At 42.2% G+C, this 15,233-nt stretch overlaps 1 long non-coding RNA gene across 2 annotated transcripts in view; it reads left to right on the top strand.

Moving 5' to 3' along the window:
• LOC118162447 overlaps positions 1-15,233 on the top strand; it is a 67,308-nt gene that overhangs the window by 12,937 nt on the left and 39,138 nt on the right. Inside the window, exons 1-2 of one of the 2 annotated variants that reach the window (XR_004748457.1) lie at positions 1,667-3,329; positions 5,888-5,979. This is a non-coding gene — a long non-coding RNA (uncharacterized LOC118162447). Of the gene's footprint in view, positions 1-1,666; positions 3,330-5,887; positions 5,980-15,233 lie in introns of those variants that run through there. The other variant, XR_004748458.1, reaches the window with a different exon arrangement.

The following is a 15,233-nucleotide window of genomic DNA, read 5'->3' as shown; positions in this document are numbered from 1 at the left end:
TTTCATTCCATTGTTGTTATTTCTTGGTTTATTTTTATAAATTAATTAGAAATTTAAAGTGGTGTCATATTTTTTATTTAATTTGCTTTTTTTTTTTTTTTTTTTTTTTTTTTTTTTGTTACCTGTGACAGAGGGCCTTCATAGTTTATGCTGCAGGCTCCTTTATGTGGTGTGGAGACTTCCTACTGATGGTGTAAATTTGCACCCAGGAGAGCAAGGCATCTGCCAAGCAGCAGACATGACTCCAGCGTGGTGCATCCAGCTAGTTCTAACCCAGCCCAGGAAGGGAATAATCTTGCTGATGACGTCCGGCACAGATGCAGCCAGCCCACCAGCAGCACAAACTAACTTAAAATTAGATGAAATATCTCCATACTACATCAAAGTCACACCTGAGATTACAGTAAAGACACAGACTAGATCAATTTTTTTCCCATTTGCTGCAATTAGAAGCAGTAGCTGTCAAGAAGCTAGAAATAATATGACATCTATGCAGAAAAAACATCCTGAACAGCCAACATGGCTTCAGCAAGGACAAATCATGCCTGACCAATCTTGTGGCCTTCCGTGACAGAGTGACTGCATCAGTCGACAAGGGAAGACTGATCAAGACCACCAGGACTTCTGTAAGGCCTTTGACACAGCCCCACACGACATCCTGATTTCTCAATTGGAGAAATATAGATTGGAATGGTGGGCTATTTGGTGGATAAGGAATAGGCTGGATGGCCCCATCCAGAGAGCTGTTGTCAATGGCTCTACATCCAGGTGGAAGCTGGTGATGAATGGTTTCCCTCAGGGGTCCACCTTGGGAGAGGTGGAGTGGTGCAGCTGATACATCAGAAGGAAGGGATGGCATCCAGGACAAGCTTGAGAACTGGGCCCATGTGAACCTAATGAGGTTCAACAAGGCCAAGTGCAAGGTGCTGCACCTGGGTTGGGGCAATCCCAGGCATGAAGAGAGACTGGGAGAAGAACTCACTGAAAGCAGCCCAGCAGAGAAGGACTTGGGGGTTCATGTGGACCAAAAGCTTGGCATGAGCCAGCAACGTGAGCTTGCAGCCCAAAAAGACATCTGCAGCCTGGGCTGTATCACCAGAGGGGTGGCCAGCAGTGGAGGAAGGTGACTGTCCCCCTCTGCTCTGCTATTGTGAGGCCTCACTTGGAGTGCTCCATCCAGGTCTGGGGCCCCCAGCACAAGAAGGGTGTGGAGCTGTTACAGTGGGTCCAGAGGAGGGCCACAAAATTAATCAGTGGGCTGGAGCACCTCTCCTGTGAAGAAAAGTTAACAGAGCTGTTGATGTTCAGCCTGCAGAAGAGAAGGCTCTGGGGTGACCTCATTGCAGCCTTTCAGTACTTAAAGGGTGCTTAGCAAAAGGATGGAGAACAACTTTTACATGGACAGAAAGTGATAGGACAAAGGGGAATTTTTTTTTTTATTATTTATTTTATTTTATTTTATTTTATTTTATTTTATTTTATTTTATTTTATTTTTTAAAGGGGAGATTTAGATTAGATGTTAGGAGGAGATTTTTTTACTCAGGGCACTGGCACAGGTTGCCCAGAGAAGCTGTGGATGCCCCATCCCTGGAGGTGTTCAAGGCCAGGCTCGATGGGGCTTTGGGCAGCCTGGTCTGGTGGGAGGTGTCCTTGCCCCTGGCAGGGTGGTTGGCACCATATGGTCTTTAAAGTCCCTTCCAACCCAAGCCATTCTATGATTCTATGAATACATTTGGACTTTACTTCCTTGCAAAACTCGCAGAGCATCTTGCTACAAGCTTAGAAATAACATGGATTTGTGAAGGCATACAGAAAGAAAGGATGTAGTGAACCTTTATTAAGACTCTCTTGAAAACTTAAAAATTAAATAAATTAAAAAGTAGAAAAAAAAATCAGGTTGTGTTTACTTCCAGTAATAGACTGTGGTTTTCAGTCAGCTGGTTTATGAGAGAGTTGGGACTGAAAGCTGTGTTTTTCTTAACTGGTTCAGCCTCTCCTATACGTGACCAGCATGGATCCAGAACCTGCAAGATACTGATAAATCTATCAGAAGCAAAGGCATTCATCATCTCATAGAAAGTGCTCATTGTCTAGTAGCACGAGGCCATGATGTTTGTACAGTCTTCTAAATTGGTGAAAGCATTAATTACACTGAATAATGGTAACCCTGGTATCTTGGCAGACATCTGAAACCTTGGATAATTATAGCTTCTGTTAAACAAATTTTAGTTCTTCTCTGGATTTTGAGTTTAGGGGACAGAAATAATTTTCAGATAACCCAGTGCCTGAGAAACCAGGATGTGAATAATTGTAAGTTTACCTGAGCTAAAATGACTGATATACAGGAGTAAACAACTTTTTCTAACGACTTCTGATGAGATCATGTATTTTTCCTGACTCTGAGGAGATGGAAGGCATTGAAATTCAGTGCAAAAACAATCCAAACAAACTTGCAAAACACACTTTTAGCAAAGGAGCGCAACATAGTGGAACATGAAATTAAAAGAAAAAAAGGAATCAGTCTTGATGAGGATTGGAAAATCTACATGTCAGCAAAAATAAACTTGTTACTTAATAAGGTTAATAATAGATAAAGTCCCCTAAAGATAATTTGTTATCACAGTTGACGACCATTTTATTAAAATGTTAATGGCCTGAGGCAAAAGCAAACTGTTCCCTTAATCTGGCAGAAGAACTGCTTTCTCAGGAATTATACACGCCAGAGCACTTGGGATCTGAGCTAACTGTAATAAGCATGTTTGAAAACTGGAGCATCCACAGCTTGTGAAATTGTGACTAAAAAGGAGCAGGTCTCACATGTCTCAAAATGGCTGTGTCCTTCTCTGCCAAACAAAACTTTCACTTGCATTTTAGAATGAAAGTCTGTCGGATTCAATTGCTGCAGTCAAAACAGCTGAAATGTCAGTGACTGAAGAAAGGATTTTCTCTTTGCCTTCTCCATGCAAACTGTGAAAGAGGTGTAGCTTAACAAATACAATTCCTGTGATAGCAGACAGAATGAAAACAAGTTTTCATCAGCATCTCTAAGCATGGCAAAACTACGAAGCAACCTGGCAAGTATGCTAAACATTCAGTGAATTGTGATGGATTGCAGTATGATTTGTTTGGGCTGAGAGCATCAACAAAAAAAACCTGTGCAGGATTTGACGAAAGCTCAGCTGTATGGAGAGACTTTTTCTGTGAGCGTAGTATCAGCTCAAAACACAAAGGAGATGATGAAGTTGAGTTCACATCCTATCTTTCCTTGTGACACATGAAATGCATGCTCCTTAAAGCCTTTGGACACCTGAGCAATGAAAATGGAAAGGTAAAGCAGAAAGCATTTGTGATTCTAAATGCTGTATTTCTTCTCAGTTTGTCTAAATGGCAAAGGTACAAAAAGTACATAAAAGCTGTGTTATCAATATATGCCTAAAACCCAAATCTCCTCTATGAAAACTTGCATGAAATAAATGGGAATGAGAAAGATTAACTCAGTTTAGCAAAGCCAAGATTTTTTCCACCTTTGAGGAGGCAGGAATATCCTGATTGCCAAGTCATTTCAGTGGGAGGGACCCAGGAACCTGGGATGCTCTGGTTTAGTTCCACAACTGAAGCCTGTTCATGTGTGCAGCAGGCATTCATACTCCGTTAAGTCTGGTTTGGGGAGGAAAATAGTCAAACTTTATTTCCTTATGTCTTCCTGTTAGCAAGGTCCGTGACAATGATAGGGTAAGTTTTGCTGTAGGTTTTCGGGGCAGAGGGACCCATGTTGCACTACAGTCAAGGGAGACTCTGGGAAGAGGCAGAAAAGGCTTCACCCTGACCCAGAAGGAGGATGTTGGCATGTGTGTGTAAGTGTATGCACTCAAAGTCTCCTAGTGAGAAAACACAAGGATTTATGCCATCTTCTTTTAGGTAGAATTTATTTTTATTGTAATCACTCTTCATATCCCTAACCTAAATGCAGTTTTTAGCATGGGTTCTCCACTTTTACTCAAAGACTGCAACTATTTTTAGATGCCCTTCTGAAGGGAACAGAAGGCCCAATATGCTGAATGGTGCTACTTCATAGGGCAGTCTGCTGCCTTCTTGCGGCCCAGCTTAGAGATGTGAAGAGAAAGCTTTCTGCCCAATTATTACCCATTATTGGTTCACATAGGCCATGATGAAGTTCCAACAAGAAGTTCATGGGCAAACAATAGAGACTTCAGGGCCCTGGGACAATTGGCTAAGGGATCATGAGCACAGGTAGAATTTTCCTCTATGCCTCCAGTTGCAGGGAATGATGAGGTGCGAAACAGGATGAGCCAGCAGATCAATACCCGGCTCCACACCTGGTGTCACTGGCAGAACTTTGGTGGGTTTATTTTGATCATGGATCATTTTACAGTGGAGGAGGACCTGGGCAACTACAGGCCTGTTGGTTTGACCTTGGTACTGGGGAAGGCTGTGGAACAGATATCTTGAGTGCCATCATGCAGCACATACAGGATAACCAGGTGAGCAGGCCCAGTTGGCATGGGTTTATGAAAGGTGAGTTCTGCTTGACTAGCCTGATTGCCTTCAGTGACAAGGTGACCCACTCGGGTTGTGTAGACAAAGAGTTGTGGTGAATGGAGTTAAATCCAGTTGGAGGCCGGTCACTATTAGTGCCCCCCAGGGCTCAGTGTTGGGGCCAGTTCTCTTTAATATCTTTATCAATGATGTGGATGAGGGGATTGAGTGCACCCTCAAAAAGTTTGCAGACAACACCAAGTTAGGTGGGAGCATTGATCTGCTTGAGGGTAGGAAGGTTCCTGAGGGTAGGGATCTGTATAGGCCGGATTGATGAGCTGAGGTCAACCGTATGAAGTTCACCGAGGCTAAGTGAGGTCCTACCATAGTTTACTGGTAGACTTAGCCATGCTCAGTTAATGTTTGAAATTCAGAATCTTGGAGGTCTTTGCCAACCTAAATGATTCTATGATTCTATTTAAAGTGAAGTTTGTCATGTCCTTTGTCTTTATAAAACAAAAGGCTAAAGTTTAATGGAAGTATATCTGTTAGTATCACTGTACTTTTTGTAGAACTTTCTGTGCCAGTTGAATCAGAGACAGCATACATATACAAAATAAGATCTGTAATGCTGTCTTTTTTTTCTCTTTGTCACACATGTACATACACTTGTTATTCTCTAGTGTCTGGTTTCCAGGCCAACTATTAACCTTCCTTTAGAGAAACTGCAATTTGTTGGGCCCAATTGATTTAACTACCTTGCTACACCTGCAGTTCATTCAGTCATTTCTTTCCACAGCAGATATCAGTCTTCCTGAAAAAAATGGGAGATAGTTGTCTTAATCACTAATACTGTCTCATGTTTCTCATGTGTGTTTTTTTTTTTTTTCTTTTAGCTTAATATAACAAAAATGGTTGCTTTGTGTTTTCTATGTGAGTAGCATTGTGAGCTCTGAAATAACTTCTCTCTGATATATAAATTACTACCTAATTGTAGTTAATAAACATAAAGGGGCAAAAAAGATGGTGTCTAGGGGTATTTCTGCACAGATTGAAATGAGCCATGCACTCAAACGCATTTCCATCAGTGTTGATTGCACCTATTCCATTTGAAGCTTGTATTGTGCTTGGAAGAGATTAAGTTCAGGTCATCTGCTCATGGGCTAGCCTGTCCTCAACTATGCCTGATTTGTCTGTGCTGCATCAGGATATTAGGTCCATGCTAAAGCCCTATGAGTGCTCTCTTCCACCATGCTAGGCTCCAGAGCTGAGTCCATCTTTGTGCTTGAGAAAGAACCATGCATTTACAACAGGTCCCCTCTGCTTAGGTGATAGGATAAACACTTTCTGTGTGTCTGCCTCATTCTATTTTTTTTTTTTTTTCTCCAGAGAGCAACCCCAAGTGTGTGTTGCCTGTTGAGTGTGGCCCCACAGCAGCATGTGCAAGTCTGCCCTGTGGATGGGAGGTTGGATGACAGCAGGTAAGCAATGGCATCTTCCATGATAGCAACCACCTAATGTGCTCATTTTTCAGTCCAATGTAAATCAAGCTATTTCTTCAAAGCAAGAAGTAAAGGCAAGGATGCAGAGTAAACAAGCACCACAAAAATTTTAACAATTTTAGTTCATGTCTCTTGTGGGGAAAAGAAGTCTTTTATCACCTTTCCCTTCTAACCTAATGGCTGATGTGCAATGTTGCAAGAAAGTCAGAAGTGGTACTGTTTGGTGCTAAGTGGAGGTGAGAGGAAGTAGCTAAACTGCTGCACAACTTTATTACATAGCAGCACTTCCATGTCGTAGTGTCAAGAAGTACAATGCAGCAGCATGGTCGCCAGAGTTTGTAGTTTGTTTATTTATTTATACATTTATTGTAGCTGACATCACCGACTTAAAAAGTGTGCGCTGGACTGGCTCCTTTTTACTTTTGCAACAGCAGCAGTGATTTTGCAATAGTTGTAATATCGTTCAAAGGCAGCAGCATCTGGAAAGAGTGTTGGATGGCAGACTTTCAGAGGACCTCCCCAGAGAGCTCTGCAGCAAGTCTGGTGTGTGGTGGGCTTGTCTGCCTGGGAGTGCGGATGCAGCAGGGTGGCTATGCTCTCCATGTCAGCAGCCACAAAGCCGCTGGAGGGGTGGCAGGGACTGTCATCCATGCGCCGGGGCTGGCCCATCAGCTCTCCCCTGAAGGTGACAGCCTCTTGCCTGGAAGAGCCAAGTCAGGGATGACACAGCCAGATTTTTAGCAGAGCCTGGGAGAAGCACTGTGCTTTCACAGCTCTACAGCTGTCAGACCAAAGCTCCCTCATGCCTGGCCAGCTCAGGCTCTAGCGTGTGAACATGTGCTGGTTTGTGCCTGGCCGAGGGTGTCCAGAAAGGCTTAGTGATGGAAATTAACAGCTTCCATTATAGCACTCTAACTTCCCCGTGTAGGCAAACCCTCAGAAGCCCCATTAACCCGAGTTTAGACCATAATTTGAACTCTCTGGCAAAGGTACTTCCAAACTGAATGCGGAAAATCTCTATGATGAGCAGTAACAGTGCATATAAAATAAAATAACAGCAGGACTGGGGAATAGCAATGGCACATCTTTCCTTCCAAATTGAATTGTTCACTTCACTGTGAGAAGGAATGATTATCACGTTTATTGTGTTTGGCTCAATTAGGCTGGAATCTTAGGCCAGGAACCTTTCTTTTTACATTTCTGTACATGTTGTCCATGTATGGCTGTGTCAGCATTGATTGTGCTATCATGTAGTTGCCACAGCTGTCTGCCTGAATTGGAAAATGCAAACCAGAACAAGCCTCTTATATCATTTCAATAGGGTATTGCTCTTCAGCGCAGCAGGGACAGAAGTATGGGCTGAAACTCTTTCTTTTTGTACAAAGAGCATGTTTACTCCTGGTACCCAACATAACAAGGTGTGTTGAGAACATATACAGAGGGAAGTTACAAGACGTGCATGACTTTTGTAAACTGACTATATATATAAACTTATGTATATATTTATATATATAGGCATATGGCATAATGAGACCAGAGTAAGTAATGGTGAAACTTGTAGAGTCTGGTGTTCTATAGTGAGGAGAAATGAGCAGAAGATAAATACCTATTGCAGACAGGAAAGATACATTCAGTTTAGTTAGCTGAGAGTCTGTGTGTGACTATGTTCAGCAGACTCCTACCAGTTTCCATGGCAGGGGTGCGTGTTTTTAAGAGCTATACATTTAAACACTTAAAGAGAGTCTCTCTCAAAGACATCAGTCTTTATGCTCCACTTGCAGAAATTTGGTTTCACAATAGGAGAGGGCCAGGATCAAATATGCAAGAGGTAGAGCATTCCCACTCTTAGAGGTCTGGGAAGTCCTCAAGGGAGAAAGTAAGTACATTTGTGTAAGATCACTCACAAGTGTCTGAAGTGTGACCATTTGGATGTGGGATACATCAGTGGCTGGGAATGTTGTGTCAGAATGACCCAGAATGATCAAGCTATTTACTGTTCTAAACCTTTCTCAACTGGGAAGGCATTTAATTCTTTGATCACTACCCATGACTGATAAGGGTGAATTGAAGAACCCTGGAAACTAAATCTACATCTCTAGAAGCTGATTCATGTCCTTTTCCTCTGATTCCTTTTTATTTATTTATTTAATTTTCTATATGAAAAGATTGCAAAGCATAAAGAACCACAAATTACCGATGTTTAAATAATGCAAAGTGATAAGTGAGAGATAATACGTATCTTGAGCACTAGGAAAAATTCTGGGAGAAAGCAGACTACCTTGGTTAGAGTGATATCAGAGATCAGACTGATGTTACAGAAGTCTATCAAGGGATAGAGTAGGGTTAAAACAGTATGTGCTGCCTCTTAAAATTTTCATTTAGGACTCCTGGTATTAGAAGACATTTCTATATCCAGCCAGAGATTGGAACAAAATCAATGCTGAAATGTATGTGGGACAGTTTTTTTAATGGGAAAAACAGTCTAGAAAGATAATGTTTTATTTGACTACCAAATACAATAATAAAAGGCACTCAAATAAAACTTCATAATGCCATCATAGGAAGTTGAGGTGAACCAGAATACATGACAGAGGAAGAGAATGTAAAACAAAATGTCATGTTTCAAATTCATTAGAGATGCAGAATAAAGTGAGTCTGACTGTTAGCCCAGTTTATTTTTGTGTCCTGACCAGTGGAAGGTGGAGAGGAGTAGCACAGAGAACAGTTTCATTAAAAACACACTGATAGTATTTGGGGTTTCATTTCCTCATGAAACTAATTGCAGATTTATTGGGAAAACCTATCTTAATGCTTACTGTACATGAGTCTGTATTGTCATTGTTGATGCACAAGGAAAACAAAGTTCACAATTTAAATATACAAAAAACGAGAGCAGGTGATACATGAAAGCCTGATGGTGTTGTGGTGAGGATATCAAAGGAGCATGGGACAGGGCGAAACCACTCTGACAACAATGCCAGGTTCATTGCTATTTTGGCTAGCCACATGAGAGACGGCTAGTCCAGAAATGCCAACAGAAAAACCCTGCTCCCTAGAGTGGTTCAAGCCACAAAGTGTTTTATGATACTCAGGCAAGTAGCTGAGACTAGAAGTCTACCCTGAACCATACCACAAGACCAGTCCAGACCTAGAGCAGAGCCCTAGGTATGTCTGCAACATACAGGGTAGGTACATACAACATGTGCAGGTCAACATCTAAGTTCTTCCACCTGGGATAGTTTGCCTAAAGAGCCCTTTCAAGAAGGATACAATTTCTTTAATTAACTGTTTTTTGTTTGTTTGTTTGTTTGTTTGTTTTTAAAGAAGTAGGGGGCAGGGTAGCACAGAGTTGGGTGAAGTTTAAAGGCAGAGTGATTCCCATGCCATCCTGAGCGCCAGAGTGGAGGGAGTTCTTGGCAGCTCAGATGGCGGGTCATAAATTCTCCTTCACTAGTTTGGGGGCCTGATTATTCTTTTGTGCTCTGCTGGAAACATTACTTATGAGAATTGGGGCATTTTAATTTGGCTGTGCTACCACTTTATTAATATTTGAACATCTCACTGTTCTCTGTCTTGGCACAACGGGATCCACAAAAAGAGGCTAAAAGAGAAAACGCTCCCCTCCCTGGCATCCGATTCCTGCCCTTTTATTTTTAATTACTTTGAATTATTTCTGGAACTTTTTATGCCATTTTGAGAACACAAAACAAGGTTTGACTGTACGAAAGAATACTATAGAATGCAAGCAAATGTATCCTTACAGGTTCATCCAGAGACTGCATCAAACATGCAAGGGACAGACCCTTGCCAATTTATCCATTATATCCTGGCATAACAATGATCCATTAGCTTGAGCAAGACCTATGTGAACTGTGCACACATTTGGCTGAACCCACGCAGTTTATTTAGCCTCTGATGTGCTCTGGATTAAAGCAGGAGCTCATTAGAGAATAGTGTTTCTTCCACAAATGCTGTTTTCCATCAACCAAAAGAAGTGACAGAGCTTTTCAAAAGCCTTTGGTACTTAAGGACAAATGCTCCCTTCTCTTTGCAAATGTTCGTCCAAGATTCAGTAGGTTTTAAAATTTAGTATTTCTAAAAGCAAAAGTTGATCCTGAAGCTGAAAGAATAAGCCTGGAATTGAGGAGCATTGTGTACATTTATCTGGGATTTGCCACTGCACTGCAAAGTGTTTCTCTTTCTCATCAACTTGGCCCCTTGATGTTTCTGCAGCATACTTTGAGATCCCCAAGTACAAATTACCTTGCACAGTGGGATAAGTCTAGTCCATGGCTTTCCAGGAGAATTTAGTCACCAAGTTAGGGGCTAGAAGGAAAAGGCACCCCAGAATACTTAGTAATTGTCTGACTATAAAATGTAGGGTACCCAGTCCTTGGTGATGATGCAGCTTCTTTATGGTGACTATGTAAAGAGCCCTGGAGCAGCCATTTCAGGTCCATTTCAGTCACTTTCTGACTCTCAGGCTTCAGACCATTTTCCAGGAGAAGAGGGAACTCACTGTATGTGCCAGAGCAACGTAGCATTTATTTCCTTAAAAACATATTGGCGTATTTTTAGCAAATTCACTGGAAGAACCATTATTCATTATTGTAAGGGCATTTAAGTACAACATGTATCTTTCAGTTAACATAAAAAACATGGTGTTAAACCCCGAAGCTAATTAAAATCAATGTGAGTACTCACATTTTTTCCCACTGGCTCATGTCCTTGGCTGAAGAAGATGACAAGTTCAGATGGACTCTGCTGCCCTAGAAAGCAGATGAGTTAATAATTTTATAATAAATGTGTCAAATTCAGTTCAGATATAATTCTGCTATTCTGAATCACTGGTTTTATTGCCATCCTACCTATGTTCATAGTTAAAGTTAGTAAAGTTTAGTGTTGGGAAAATTTCCATTTACTTGTACATTTTACTGTGAGTTTCAGTCATTTGCCATCAATTTCTTTGTGGCATGTACAAAACCTACCCTCTGCTGAAATCATATACTTTGCAGATTCTGACATAAATAGTAATGTCTAATAAAAGCAAGAACACATGAATGTAAAACTACTGTTCCCCAGGACCTTACTGATTTTATATCTTTCTACAACATTTAGAGCACAAAGTCTGTAAACTCTGTACCACGTGTATTTTACTGTGGAAGGTTGAAGGCATAGCAAGAGGTCCTGAAAAACATGGCTTACCTATGCACAGTCTTATCATCAAATAGTGTAATTCCCCCTTCCAGCTGGCTCACAGGACTCTTCTGTGGTGAAGCTTTCTGATAGCAAGGAATGACCAGGCGTGGCCTCAGTCTCCATCCCTGAGGAATTATTAGGCAGTAGCATGTGAGATGGTTGAGGTAGTAGGGTCAAGGCCAGGGCTAAGTGAAAGAGCTACCTACCAATTAACAGACAGGCTGTTTAAACTTCATTGCCTCATAGTACCAGATCTTAAGCTATTATAAAAGGAAAGAAACAGATGGATCTTATAAAGATACTGTTTCACATTGATTTGGTGATGGGTGGGAGCCTGGCTGGAGCAGGCTTCGCTGGATGACAGATCTGCATAGAGGGATGGATTCAGTATTCTTGGCTCATGCATGAAGACATTTATTGCTTCAAAAAGTAAGTCTATTGCTATTAGGCAGACAGATATAAAAGAGAACATATGATGACATTAAATAACGATGAAACCAAAGGACCAAAGTCCAGAAGTTAGAAGTTTCCCTATTCCTTCTGCCTCAAAGCAAAAGCCCAAGTTCATGCACCCTGAACTCCCCCAGGCATGGGATGAATATACCCCGTGCACTTTCAGAAGCACCAGACCAACAGGAAGGGATAGTATTGGGAAAATGAGTGATGTATCCCAGGTGTATTTGCCACTAAGACCCGACCTCTTTATCTGAAAAGGCCCTTCAGGAAGGGTTTCATTTTGCCCTGTTTTATGAAACAGCTCAGAGGTGTGCAGGGAAGGCTGGAAGTTGCAATAACTTGTAGGGTAAGTACACTGCACTGACAGTGGCCACCACTGTAAACCACTACAATGCTGAAGGGGAGCAAAGGGGATGCTGCTGCCAGCACCACAGCTGGTCTCAGATGTGTGAGGCCAGGTAAAGTCTGTGTGAGACCTCACATATGAAAACAAGAAGAGGGCAAAATACATGCGTAACATCTAGGGCATGCCCTACCTAACTTTGGTCGGGTAGGTACTGGCAGAGGGCACCTCTTCCTGGTTGAGCGTGGCTTCTAGTGACATCAGTCTGTTTCTCTTTGGTCCCCCCCCAGCACAGTGAAAGAGATCAGTGCCTACAGGTAGCTGGGCTGAATTCAGGCAACCATCCTCTCATTGCCAGCAGGGCTAGGAGGCATTTTGAAATGGTGTATCTGGTGCAGTACATCTAAGACAGCAGAATGGTAAATACATCTCCTGCCTGCTCTTGCTGCTTCTAATTCCTCAGCGTTCAGAAACTAGTAGATGTCTGGCTGGAGTGGGCTCTCTTGGACAACAAACCTATGTGGAGGGATGGATTTATTTCTGTGCACATTCCCTGAGCTGAGAGACCTTTTGCTCTTTCTTCCCCTGGTTACTTCCACCTCTCTGCCCAACTTCACCTCTGTCTGCTCCAGATGAAATTAGCCCTTCAGAACCCAAGCCTTAGATCCAGCAGTCGCTCCCAGCGAAGGAAGCCTTGCAGGTTGTGTTATTTTGCTTTATTTCCTCCAGTGTGCACTGATCAGAACGGAAACCAGCACTGTTACCATCAGGAGAGAAAACCCATCAGTCTTTTCAGCCTGCTCAGTCCCCTCTGAGGGAAGAGGAAAGGGCTGCTGAAAGGCAGTGCCATTCATTCCTGCCACATCAGCAGCACTTTGTAGTATTGGAGGCAGCTGATGGATTGGAAAGGATAGTAGTAACTTTATTAACCACTTCTCTTACTTTGACCAGCTTGAATCTGAATAACTGCCTCATCCCCTGGGCCTATCGGACGTGGTTAGTTTTGCAAGTGGGGAAGCAATTGTGAATTTCAAGCCTTGATGAGCTAACGTGTTTACACAACACTGCTGATGCAGCAGAAAGGGGATACAATATGTGTCAAATATTGCTTGGGCTGCAGGCAAAATAACTGTTGAGCTGAAAGGGAGTGCTTACTACAGGGCTCCTTTTGCCAGAGAGCTGTCGGGGACACGTCAGGCGGAGGGGCAGGGAGCAGGGTGCATTAATCCACCTGGATGCTGCAGGTAGCTGCTGCTTTACTGTCCATCATCGCTGGTCCCATCAATTAATTTGTTTCAGGTGGATCTTGAATAGTGCACAGACCTGAGCTTCCCCCTCATGATCTGACTCAAAGCCACATGAAACCAGTGGGACAACTTGCACTCACTTTGGCAGGAGACTCGCTTCTTATTTTGGGATTTGAGGAGATGGATTCGCGCAGGCTAATTTCTGTATCGGGATGTCTGCACAGCAAGGAGAGAGGAAGCTTTGCTTTTTCTGACACACAATAATGCACAGAAAGATGGGCATTTCGGATGATTGGCTTAAAAGAGCTATCCTATAATGGCAGCACAATTATGAGCCTGCAGGGAAAATTTCTGGGCTTTTGTGTAAAAAGGAGCAAAGAAGAACACATGAAGGTTTTACTGAGTTACAGTGCCAGCATTTCAGTTACCAGTTCTAAGGAAAGCCAATAAGAGGGCTTAACTGAAAATATTTCTAGTACTGAGCCCCCATCCAGAACGGGTGGGCATACAAGAACAGGACAGGAGACAGAGGAGAAAGGCAAAGTGGGTGCAATAAGGGGGCACCCTGCTGCCACTGAGTCACCACAGAGAGCAGAGAGGCCAGCAAGGATGAGCGGAGAGAGAGACCTTCTGGACAGAGAAGGGTGGTGTGATGTTCTCTGAATAAATGAAGATTTTAAAAAAAAAAGGAAAAGAAAGGGAAAGAGAGAGTGAAATCAGTTGCCAAGGAGTGCTGGGGCCAGAAAAAGCAACAAAGCCCTATTTTTAATTTAACTTTTTTTTTTTTTTTTTTTTTTTTTTTTTCTGCCAGTAAAAAATCAAATGATAAAATAGGCTAGAGAAAGGAAGCAATTGGGAATGGCTGAAGAGGATTCCCAGCTGTGCTTGCAATCAGCGCAATTCATGACTCACAACATGCTGGCCACATCACTTCCCAGGAGCAACATATTCTCATGAACAAGCAAAACAAGTCAGAGAGAATCTTTAAAGGCTTTTTGGATCATTCATGGCTCAGTTGTGAAATTGCCCATGAAGCAGCAGGCTGGCTTCGAGGGTCAGGGTGATTTGAGGATTGGTCAGCTTTCCTTTTCTTTCTGCTTTTGCAGTCAACAATTCACCAGTCCTCAGCAACGTGGCTGAGGAATTCCATTCTTCATCTCCTGAGTGAAAGGAAGAGCTGGAAATGAAATTGGTTTACTGGCTTTTGAGCAGTTTTTGTCTTTCCAGTTTCCCACAGAGACCTTCTGCTGCCCTGCTGACGTCAAGGAGTGCAGAAAAGCATCTGAAAACCATGTTTATATCTTTACACAAAACCATATATCTCAGAGTTGACTTTCTGTGTCTGGGTCTTGCTAGTTCTCACCTGGCTGACAGGTAAATTGGATGACTCAAGTCACCAAGTCACAACACTGCAGGGTCCCTCCAAACCTCAGGTTCAATTAGACTGATTCAGACTGTTGCTTTTACTGAGTATGATTTTTTTAAGTAGAAGTATGCACATGCTTTGCCACACAGTTAAATGTTTAGCAATATATCTAATTAACATGTAGCTACACTGCTAAAATAAAGAGAAAACATCTAGCAGTAACCTTGAGTTTTTCTCTTGGTGTTTATTTATTTATTTTAATGGTTGAGTAAATATGCATTTTTTTTGCTCACTTCTGAAGTCTTGTTGTTGATAAAAGGTGACACGTCTCATTTATAATAGCAGTGTGGATCACACACCAACTATTAGGGTTAGATTCCAGTTAAAGGTTCAAGCTCCTGTGAAACAGCTTTCCTGTCACCAGACTTTTCTTAACCATCTGCGACTTATGCCTTGCATACAAATTTTCTGTGCAGAGGTTAAAGCTACACTCACGTGCCATAGATAACCTCTTTTCCTCAGGGAACTGCAAACTTTTCAAATTGGTCAGTGCTCTGAATCTGAATGCCAGGTCAAAATTTTGAAGCATCCAAGGGAATCATCAATTTGAAAATAGCAAATA

This window comes from Oxyura jamaicensis, chromosome 2 (genome assembly GCF_011077185.1).
Source record: "Oxyura jamaicensis isolate SHBP4307 breed ruddy duck chromosome 2, BPBGC_Ojam_1.0, whole genome shotgun sequence".
NCBI lineage: Eukaryota > Metazoa > Chordata > Aves > Anseriformes > Anatidae > Oxyura > Oxyura jamaicensis.
Note: the sequence above shows the minus strand (reverse complement) of the source record. Positions and strands in the feature narration are given on the sequence as shown.